Here is a 10,921-nt window from a genome sequence, read left to right on the forward strand (position 1 = left end):
GAGGAAGCAAGGTACGTGCAGAGCTTAAATGTCGTCTTCTCAGCGAGGACTCTCATGCCCACCTTATTGAAAAACCTAACCGCCACCCTCTCGTACACCCTATCCCCAGAGCCTGCTGAATTTTTTTTACAGCACGTATCACCATCTGACACACTCTACATGTTTGCTTGTTTATGCTTCGTGTCTGCTTCCCTCAACCATAAATTTAGATTCTTTTCTCTTTTTTTTCCTACTCTATCCTCAGTGCCTGAAATAGTTCATGGCACATGGTAGGTACTCGATAGATATTTACCGAATGAACAGGAAACATTAAGTGTGATGTGGGCTGCCAAAAGGGCAGGAGAGAATATTCCAGGCGAGGAATAAGCATAAACAAAGACCAGGGGGCAAAGTGCAGATGGTTTTGCAGTCTTTGTCCACTCAGGTTGCCATGATAGAATATCATAGGCTGGGTGGCATGCAAAAAACAGACATTTATTTTTCACAGTTCTGGTGGCTGGAAGTCCAAGGTCAAGGTGCTAGCACTTTTGGTGAATGGTGAGTACAGCTTCCTGGTTCAAGGCTGGCTGTCTTCTTTTGGTGTTCTCACATGGCAGCAAGGCAGGGAGCTCTCTGGGGTCCCTTTTATAAGGTCACCAATCCCATTCATGAGGGCTCCAGCTTCATGACCTAATCACCTCCTAAAGACCTCATAGCCAAACACCATCACACTGGGGATGAGGTATAAACATATGACTTTGGTGTTGGGAGGGACACAAACATTCAGTCTGTGGCATTTATATCAGCCAGAGTACACACATATGAGAGTAGAATATGGAGAGATGAGTCTAGGGGTAGGGAGAGCCGGATCATGGAGGGCCTTATAAGGCAAGTTAAAGAGTTTGAAATTTATTCCGAGGGTGATAAGGACAATCAAAGTATTTAATGTGAAAGTATTGATGAGAGCCGAGGACAGGCAGACTATGAGAAATCTCTTATAGAACCGTTGCCGTGTGGGGAGAGGTATTTGGGAGATAGACTCGACAGGCCTCGATGGCAGTGGGGAGTGATAGAGGGGGAAGGCTCAGTGATCAGGAATGGAGGCCCATTCAGGAGACTGCGTGCATGGTGGAGCCGGTTGGATGAAAATGATGGATTTTTGGTGTGGGACCTTCAACCGAACATGTTTTGGCTTTGTGAGCTTTTGTACATGTGGGTCAGTCTGCAAGTGGTCATTGGAGCCACAGGGTTGGTTGGGATTTTCCAGGTAAGTTAGAAAAGGAAGGGGCCTATGGAAAGCCCTGAGAGACACCAATGTCAGAAGGGTAGACAGAGGAAGAGAAGACCAAGAAGGAATGTGAGAAACAGATTTCAGAGAGGTCCAAGGAAGACCAGGAATAGATGATGTCTCAAGGAGAGAAGAAACAGGGCCAGGTCAAGTTAGATATGAAAATGCTGTGGGTTTGAATTGTGCCCCCCCACCCCCCGCAAATATCTTGAGGACTTAACCCCCTGTGAATTGACCTTATTTGGAAGTAGAGTCTTTGTAGATGTAGTCAGGTTAAGATGCCTCCTACTAGATTTTAGGGTGGGCCCTAATCCAGTGGCTAGTGTCCTTCTAAGAAAAGGGAAATTTGTGTACCAAGAAACACAAGGAAGGCTTTATGGATACAGAGACAGAGATTGGAGTGATGCAGCTACTAGCCAAGCACCAAAAAGTGCTGGCAACTACCAAAAGCTAGAAGAGACAAGGAAGGATCTTTCTCCAGAGCCTTCGGAAGAGCGTGGCCCTGCTGACACTTTGATTTTGGACTTCTGGCCTCCAGAGCTGTGAGAGATTAAATTCCTGTTGTTTTAAGACACCCGTTATTTGTGGCAATTTGTTACAGCAGCCCTACAAAACTGATACAAGAAGGGGATGTGCCCACTGGATTTAGTGACAAGGCAAGAAATTGTAGTGACAGAGATCAGGTTGGGTATAACAATGATGAGGCCCCAGGCTGCAGGGGGCAGTGGAGCTAATGACAGGAGGGAGTGGAGACTGAGCATAGGCAACTCTTTCAAAAAATCTGGTATGGAAGGAAGGGAAAAAGAGGGCAGTGGCTACAAGTTGTTCAGGAGATTTTATTTTTAATATGAGAATGTGATCATGTTTAAGTGCTGATGGAAATAGCCAGTAGTGAGGAAAATCGTTTCTGAAACTACAGGAAAGGGAAGATTTTGTTAGAGCAGGGTCTCTAAAAGGGGGAGGTAGGGGATCCAGGATGGAGGGCCAGTGAGCTCAGGGAAGACATGGGTGGGGCTGGAGGTTTGGCTGCAGGAAGCCAAGTGAATCTGGTAGGCAGCTCCCTGTGGGCCAGAGTGCAGGGCCATCCTGAGGGTGGGCAGGCAGGGCCAATGGGAGGTTTGAGAAGTGAGAACAAGGCTGGCAACAGTCTGTGGGCAGACCCAGAGGACTGACGAGGGACACAGGGAATTCTTAGGTACCATAAAGAGTCCAGCTGGAAGTGGAGTCTAGCAGAGGTTGTGATTGCTTCTCCCACTCATCCCCTTTTCCTTGCTGACTGAGCCCCTATGTCAGGAACCCATCACTCAGGGAAGATACCCCCTCTCTCCTTCTGCTGGATATTACTAAGTCTGCAGGAAGGTCAGGATAGTTCCTATAATGAACCAGTCCAAGACTTCAGTGGCCTAGCCTCATATACTTTTACATCTTGTTTAGCAAGTCAGAGGCTCTCCTCAAGTGCAGACTCAGGGATCCAGGTCCCTTCCCACTTGTGATGCTGCCACATCTATTCCTTGGAGAAGGGGAAGCAAGAGGGTGGGCAATTGCACAACCTCAGTCCTTTGGTCCATGTCCCATTGGCCAGAATCTAGTCATATGCCCTCAACTAACAACATGGGAAACTGGGAAATGTAGCCTTTCTGTGTACCCAGGTAGAAGAATGCAACTGGTCCTCACATAGCAAGTCTCTGCCCCGGTGTGTGATGCCTGGAATTATGGCAGCCATGCTACAACCATGAGGGCCATTAGTCTAACATGTTGAGGATAAAAGGGAGGAAGAGGTAAGGAATTTAGATGCTTGATGACATCATGAAGAAGCCAATTGAATCAGCCTGGGGCTGTGCTTTCTCTAGATATTTTTCTAAATGAGAGATAATAAATGTTTCCTATTATCAAACATTTTTGAATTGGTGATATGCATTTTTTGTTACTTGTAACCAAAAACTCCCCATTCAGAAATCATGAATTTAATTACGTTATTTAAACAAGTGATTACCCTTAGATGATTATAATTCATTTTAGGCAAGGAGGTGGAACACGAACTAGTCTAGGTTTCAGGAAAGTCACCTTATTTGATCCTTTTTTACTTTTCTTTTCTTTTCTTTCTTTCTTTCTTTCTTTTTTTTTTTTTTTTTTTTTTTTGCAGCCCCATTGGGAAATGAGAATCAACATACTTTTTTTGTCTCAGATTTAGAGTAGGGTTGAGTAGTTGCATGGAATTCACATTCTGTAAGAAACAATCAGGAATGTAACTATGCCGATTGGCATTTAAGCAGTCTATCATTGACGTAAGGATGTGAGCTTCCTCTCTAAGAGGCTTCATTCCCTCATTTATCAAATATTTATGTATGACCTACTATGTGTGATTGATCCTCCGTGCTAGAACGGTCTAATAATCACAAGTGATATTTCTTTTATTTATTTTCATGCCCTTGTTACCTAGCAAACACGATTTGATAAGTGGAAGGCACATAAATAAATATTTGTTGAATAAAATTTGATCTCATTTTCCTGGTAGAGTTGAAAACACGTGGGTTTCCACTTCAGGCCATGCTGGAATGGAATCTTGACTTTGATCTAATTGGGTGACCTTGGGAAAGTTACTTAATCCAGCAGAGCCTCAGATGCCTATTTAGTGGGGATAAAAACCCACGAGGGAGAATAGTGAAGTCTGGTTTATTGCCTGGCACAGAATAGGCACGTTGTAAATAGCCATTCTCTCCTTCTTCTTCCTTCTTCTGGTATGATCAAGCCACTCTCTATGTTCCAATTGATAAATATTTTAGAAACAAGTTTTATGGTAAACAGAATTAAGAAGATGAATCCACTGCCAGAAAATTATGTAAAGCACTTGCAAATTATTTTTTGCATTAGTTTCTATTTTGTAGGATCTGTGACAGGGTTTTCTGCTATTAGTACAGTGACAGAGAGCCAACAACCTTGTATTTTAACGCCACGTGCCCAGAGCATCTCCCAAGCACACAAATGCAAAGAAAAGTATCTTCTCTCCATTTTTCAGGGGTATTTCTCTTTTTTTCGCTGAGTTAAAGGGTAGCTTAAATTCTGAGCTCAATGTAACATTACAGGCTTTGACCAACTGTTCTTTATTTGTTTGTTACTTCCGTCATGGTTGACCTGGGAGACAATTTTATGACAAGTTTAGACAGGAAAAAATTTGTCCCTGTTGGTGCTTGCTGTGTAGGCAGAGCAGAGTGGAGCTTGTACTTACTTGGTTAGAACTGAAAAGTGCTGCACGCGGTCAGAAGTCCTGAGTTTGAGTATCCGCTCTGTGACCTAGGTGCAATGTGGCATTGGCATTTCATTTGCCCTGGCCTCGCTCAGTTTCCCCTTCTGCAAAACTGGGATTTTAGATCAGATAATTCTGGAGGTTCCTTGAGCTCTAAATCCTGGGCTAGTGGTTTCTTTGCTGTTCCTCGCTCCTCTTCTTGATTTCTTATTTCAATATTCACTTCTTAAATAATTCAAAAGAAGAACAAAGGCAATCAGTGCTCCATTATTTTTCCGTAGGAAAAAAATGAAAAAGCCTAGATGTTCAATAAGAAAGAAAAGGCTAAGTGAATTCTTTGGTGAAAACTTAACCAACTCAGTGAACTATTATCATCCAATGATCAAAAGCTATGCTTATTGAAGTCTCTCTAGCAAAACGGGAACATGTTCTTGTATGATGTTAAATGAAAAAAGGCAGAAGATAAATGATCCCTCTGCTATGAGAACAACAATGTGAAAGGAATCTGTACAAATTCTAGAAGGGAGTGCAAAAAGTTAAAGCAGTTGATATGTAAAAAATAAGGTTACTTTCTCACTTCCTGTGAGAGGAAGGAAGGGTTCAACGTATTTTCGGTTTTCCATTGGGTGTCTTGACTTACAAATTTTTCTAAAGTTGACTAATGGCTTTGGGTGTCATATATGCTTAGAAGGAGCTGGAGGGTGGCTGACCTTCCTCCTCTGTGTCCCAGCTCTTTCCGTGACAGGGAGCTTGTCCTGGGGATAACGAGGGAGGAAATGTGTTCCCTACTTAGACCAGGTTTTGTTTCTCTGTCCCTGTCCACCTTCTTTGTTTTTGTTCCTTGTTGTTATCTACTTTCCCTCAATACTACTTTCTTTTGAAGAACAATTTAGATACAATTAAATGCACAGATCTAAAGTATACAGTTCCATGCATTTTGATAAATGTATACATCTGTGTAATCAACTCTCCAGTCAAGATATAGAACGTTTTCATCACCTCAGAAAGTTCTCTGTGTCCATATCTCCTTGCTTCCCAGTGACCATTGTTCTGCTATCTATTGACATAAGTTAGTTTTGTCTGTTCTGGAACTTCATGAAATGGAATCATACAGATGTCCTTTCTCTCTCTCTCTCTCTCTCTCTCTCTCTCTCTCTCTGTCTTGTTTCTTTTACCCAACAGATGTTTTTCAAGATTCATCCATGTTGTGTATATCAGCCTCTCATCCCTTTTTGTTTCTAGGTGGTATAGCCCTGTGATAGACTGAGTAATGGCCCCCAACATATCCATGTCTTAATCTCCGAAACCTATGAATCTTTATGTTGCAGAAGAGACTTTGTCATTGTGATTAAGCTAAGGATCTTGAGATGGGAGGATTAGCTTGGGTGATCCAGGTGGATCCTAGATGTAATCACTGGAAAAGGGACAAGGAGGGAGATTTAACTACAGAGGCGGAGAAGGCAACATGATAGAGGCATAGATCAAAGTGGTGCCAAGGAATCATGAGCCAAGGGTCATGAGCCAAGGAATACAGGAGGCCACCAGAAACTGACAAAGGCAAGGAAACAGATTCCCTCCTGGAGCCTCTAGGAGGAACCAGCCCTACCCACATCTTGACTTTAGCCCAGGAGAACTGATTTTAGCCTTTTGCCCTCCAGAATGGTAAAAAGATAAATGTGTGCTGTTTTAAGCCACTGCATTTGTGGTAGTTTGTTATAGTGACACTAGGCAACTCATGTAATTCCATCATATGGATATACCACCATTTGTTTATCCATTTACCTCTTGATGAATTTGGGTTGTTTGTTGTTTGAGGCTATTCTGGAAAAAGCTGCTAGGAAAATTCTTATATAAACCCTTGTGTGGACATATGTTTTTATTTATCTTGGGTAAATACACCTAGGCATGGAATTGCTGGGGCATAGAGTAGCTGTGTGTTTAACTATATAAGAAACTTCCAGTTTTCTCAAGTGATTTGTACCATTTTACACCAATAAAGCATGAGACCTTGTCTTCTTAAAACAAACAAACAAGAAGGCTAAAGTCATTCACCCTAAATGGTAAGGGATTGGTGGGTGCAATTCGTGGGTCCTTTTTGGATGGTTCCAGACCCTGATTGTATTTCCAGACTCCTCACAATGAGCTCTAATTCAGATTTATGGCTGCATTTTTTTCTTTATTGTCTTTACTTGGAAAAGAAATAGTTCACCTGCCTAATTGCCCCCATTTTCTCTTCCATCTGTCCCTGTGCTCCCCATTAGCACACACTGTACTTTCTCTGTGGGTGGGAGTCACAACCCAGAGGCCTGGACAACCCAGGGAGCAGGAGCCAGCAAGTCTAGACCTCAGGGTCCTGAGAGGGACACAGGAAACAAGAACGCAGTATGCCGAATGCCTTTCCCATTGGGGCAGTCAACCATATTATTCTTCAGTTAATGGAATTTTCTTACTCCTGTAAGTAGAAAAACACCGGTAGCCCAGATGCCGCCCACTCCAGTAGTTGATAAAACACTCAAAGAAAAGGGATCAGGGAAGGGGAAGGTAAAAGGGAAAACCCTGCTGGATCTGTTGCCGTGTTTTATCTGGGGACACAGTGGTGGGGGTGGGGGGCTATTTTGTTATTTTGTTCTTTGTTTTTTTAACCTAAGGAAAATGTGCCAGGCCCACTGCCAACCCTGATCCTTCTAGATTCCAGAAGCCTTCTGACGTTTAGCTCAAGAACAAAGAGGTGGTTGTTCTCCAGATATGGTCTTGATGAGCCAAATTTTGACACTTGAAAGAGGATCTGGAATTTGGGGGTCAGTTGGTTTATCCCCCATGATCTTCATACTTGTTCAGATCATGGATCTTTAAAAAATGGTTCGTCAGCTTGCCAAAACTCTTCTCTTGTCTCTTCTCATTTGTAATACCCACGTAGTGATACCTGCATAGCACATAAACTTCCAAACACACACCTTCCACGTGAGCCCATGTTGTGTTCTAGCATATCGTTGGAATTGCTGAATTTATATCTGCATAAATCTTGGTCTGCTGGCCATACTGAAAATGTTGAGAACTCAAGATCTTGGCTATCATTTGTGACCCTTTGAGGGCCAAGGAGAGTCTTGTATATAATATCAGTAGGATGGACCCATCCCAAACATTAGTCCTGGAGCTCAGAGATGGTCCCTTGGCAGTGACCGGTTATGATGCCAGGCTCAGCTAGATGTTGACCTGGGAGCCCTCTTTGCATATGGTGGTACAAGCCCTCTCCCTACCATGCAATTGTAATACCTCTGGGATGTGAGATCAGCGTATGGTATGGACATGAATTTGCACAGAAGCAGAGGTCCCATGGGAAGTGTGGTGCACAGCTTTGCCAAGGAAGGTATTTGGACAGGCCCCCAGTCTTAACGCCAAGGGAGAGGTGGAACCACTCAGCAAACTCACTTTGGTGTGGAAAATGCTACACGGGGTTTTGATGAGACTTTCCTCCCAGAGCATCTTCTATATCGGACTCATAATGTCAGCCATTTGTTGTGCCAGACGTAACAATACATACTTGACCTACATCATCTCTTTACCTTCTCACCCTACCTGGAAGTTAGGTACAGAAACAGTTGAGCGACTCCTTCCAGCTACCTTCATTTCACCATCTCCTTCCAAGCTAGGCGTGCTGAGAACCTGCACCCTGTGGTCCTGGAATGTGAGAGCAGTGTGGATTATGGGTACATGCTTGTCCTCTTCAGGTTGAATGGAATCATATACTCTTGCTGAGTCCTCATGTCCTCATCTGATGCCATTCTCACCTCTTCCCAGTGTGGTGGTGAGGGGCAAAGGAGACTTTGTGAATGACAATGTTTGGTCACCTGTTGAGACCATACCTGTAAGTGATTATTGTTCTTGCTGGGGGAGGGAAGGCTCATTTAGGCAACATGAGGGAGTACAGATCTTCCTTGACTTAAAATGAGGTTTCATCCTGATAAACACATCGTATGTTGAAACCCTAAGTTGAAAATACATTTAATACATCCAACCTACCAAACATTTTAGCTTAGCCTGGCTACCTTACATGTACTCAGAATACTTACATTAGCCTGAAGTTGGCAAAAACATCTAACACAAAGCCTGTTTTATAACAGAGTGTTGACTACCTCATGCAATTTACTGACTACTTGCACCCAAAGTGAAAAAGTGGTTGTCAGTGTATCAGTTGATGACCCTTGGGATTGTGATCCTGTGGCTGCTGTTGGCCAGCGTCATGAGAGATGATGGGCCTGCATATTCCTAGTCTGGAAAAAAGAGGATAATTCAAAATTTGACATATGACGTCTACTGAATGCATTTTGCTTTTGCGCCATCATAAAGTCAAAAAATCGGTAAGTCAAAACATCTAACTCTGAGACTGTCTGGACTTGTCTTTGGCAGAAAATGGCACCCAATGAGATTAGCACCTGGAAATCAGGATAGTACCCAGAGGGGAGGTTAGTACTCAGGGAGGATGGTGTACCTGGCCAAGTACTGAGAAGGTCCTTACTCAGAGAGGGGGATGATACCCAAGGGGAGGTGGGACCCAGAGGGGAGATTTTGGGCCTTGGAGATGCTCCTCACCTGATTTAGCCTATAAAGGGGCCTGATGGCCAAGGTCAGATGAGATGCAAAGAGACTGCTTGTGCACTTCTTTATTTCTTTTTGTATCAAAATAAGGAGCAACAGCACGTCCTAAACCTTTAGTGCTCTGCCCACAGTTAGGTGTTTTAGAACGTCCATTTGTCCACAATGGTTTTAGATTTCTGCCCAAGGAACACTAGTTAAAGTCAACATTACTGTGATCAAACTGATCTCATATTTCTCCTGCCTGGAAATACCTACAATTCCTTAAAACAATGTTTCAATTTACCACAAGTCCGGTGGCATTTTAAAGTGAAATAAAAAACCCGCTTCCTTTTCCTGTCTCCCACTCCTAGTGTTTTGGAGACAGCAGCACACACACGGACTTTCAATCAAGGGGAGGCTGTTTGTCGTTTATTCTGTGCACCTCTATCTTTGCTGAAGCGAAGTGCTGTGATAAACCTACAGACACTGGTGACTCCGTTGGACCATGGGAAGGAAGTGGGCGAGTCCTAGTTGAATGACTTTGCCGTGTGCTTTCATATCCACCCGACGTGTTCCGGAGCTTGAGTGAGAAGGATCATTAGGTCAGTTTGGGTTAGGAGCTCTTCATTCACCTAGTAAGCTCCGTGACCTGCCTTCCCTCCATTGTGCCTGCATTTGCACCTGTGGTCAGGTGCAATCTCAATTTGGCAGGTGCATCTCAATCTGTTAAATTAGTGAACTGCTTTCATGCTGGTTGCCACATAACCACTACCTGGACACTTCCCAACCTCCCCAAGGACCTGTGTCTAATTGGTAGATGCCTGTTGTTGCATGGATTGTTTAATAGCTGTCACTTCCGCTTATAGGGCAATTAAAATAAATTCCCACCCACATAGGTGGAAGGTGCCATGCCTTCCCTTGTCTGCAAAAGTCTCTGTGGTTTTTTCAGGATGAAAAGATTTTTGTTTAGGTGATTGAGAAAACCAAATTTAGAGAAGACACTCCATCCTCATGATGCAAGGATCTGAATTTATGTCTGCTGCTTTTTTCTTTTTTTGGTACCAAAAAAGTCACGGGAATAATTCAACCAGATAAAATAGCAGACATGTGGCCTAAAATAAGATGAAGTTTGCACAACAAGGCAGATGCCATCTGGCCTGGTAGCAATTCAATGAAGGTGGATTTATTCTCTTTAATGTCAGAACTACCTGGGGTTGTTGCCTATGTGTAGAATCTTGGGAAACGTTGGAGGCAAAATTGAGAAAGCAATTCTAATTGAGATTTGAATCCTGTACTGCAGTTGATCACCATAAGGCACACCTATACTGTAAATCTGTCCTTAATTTTCATATATTTATCCCTCCCATTCCCTGGTAATATGCAATCATTGTAAAAACAATTAGAATACTCGAAAGTACATATTTTCCCCCATTCCAGCTCCTGCCAACCCTTCCCTTCTCCCCACAAAGAGTCTCAATGTTTTTTTTTAAACTTTTTTTATTTATTTGAGAGAAAAAGAAAGAGAGCGAGTGGGGGAGGGGCAGAGATTGAGATGGGGAGAGAGAGAATCCCAAGCAGGCTCCATGCTGTGAGCATAGAGCCCAATGCGGGGCTTGATATCACGAACCATGAGATCATGACCCGAGCCAAAATCAAGAGTCGGATCCTTAACTGACTGAGCCACCCTGGTGCCCCTCTCTTAATGGTTTGATGTGTACCTTTCCTAACCTTTCTCTTTTTTTCTTAAAGTTTACTTATTTTTGAGAGAAAGAGACAGAGCGTGTGCAGGAGACGGGCAGAGAGAGAGGGAGTCACAGAACTGGAAGCAGGCTCCA

The sequence above is a fragment of the Lynx canadensis genome, chromosome C2 (assembly GCF_007474595.2).
Source record: "Lynx canadensis isolate LIC74 chromosome C2, mLynCan4.pri.v2, whole genome shotgun sequence".
Lineage (NCBI taxonomy): Eukaryota > Metazoa > Chordata > Mammalia > Carnivora > Felidae > Lynx > Lynx canadensis.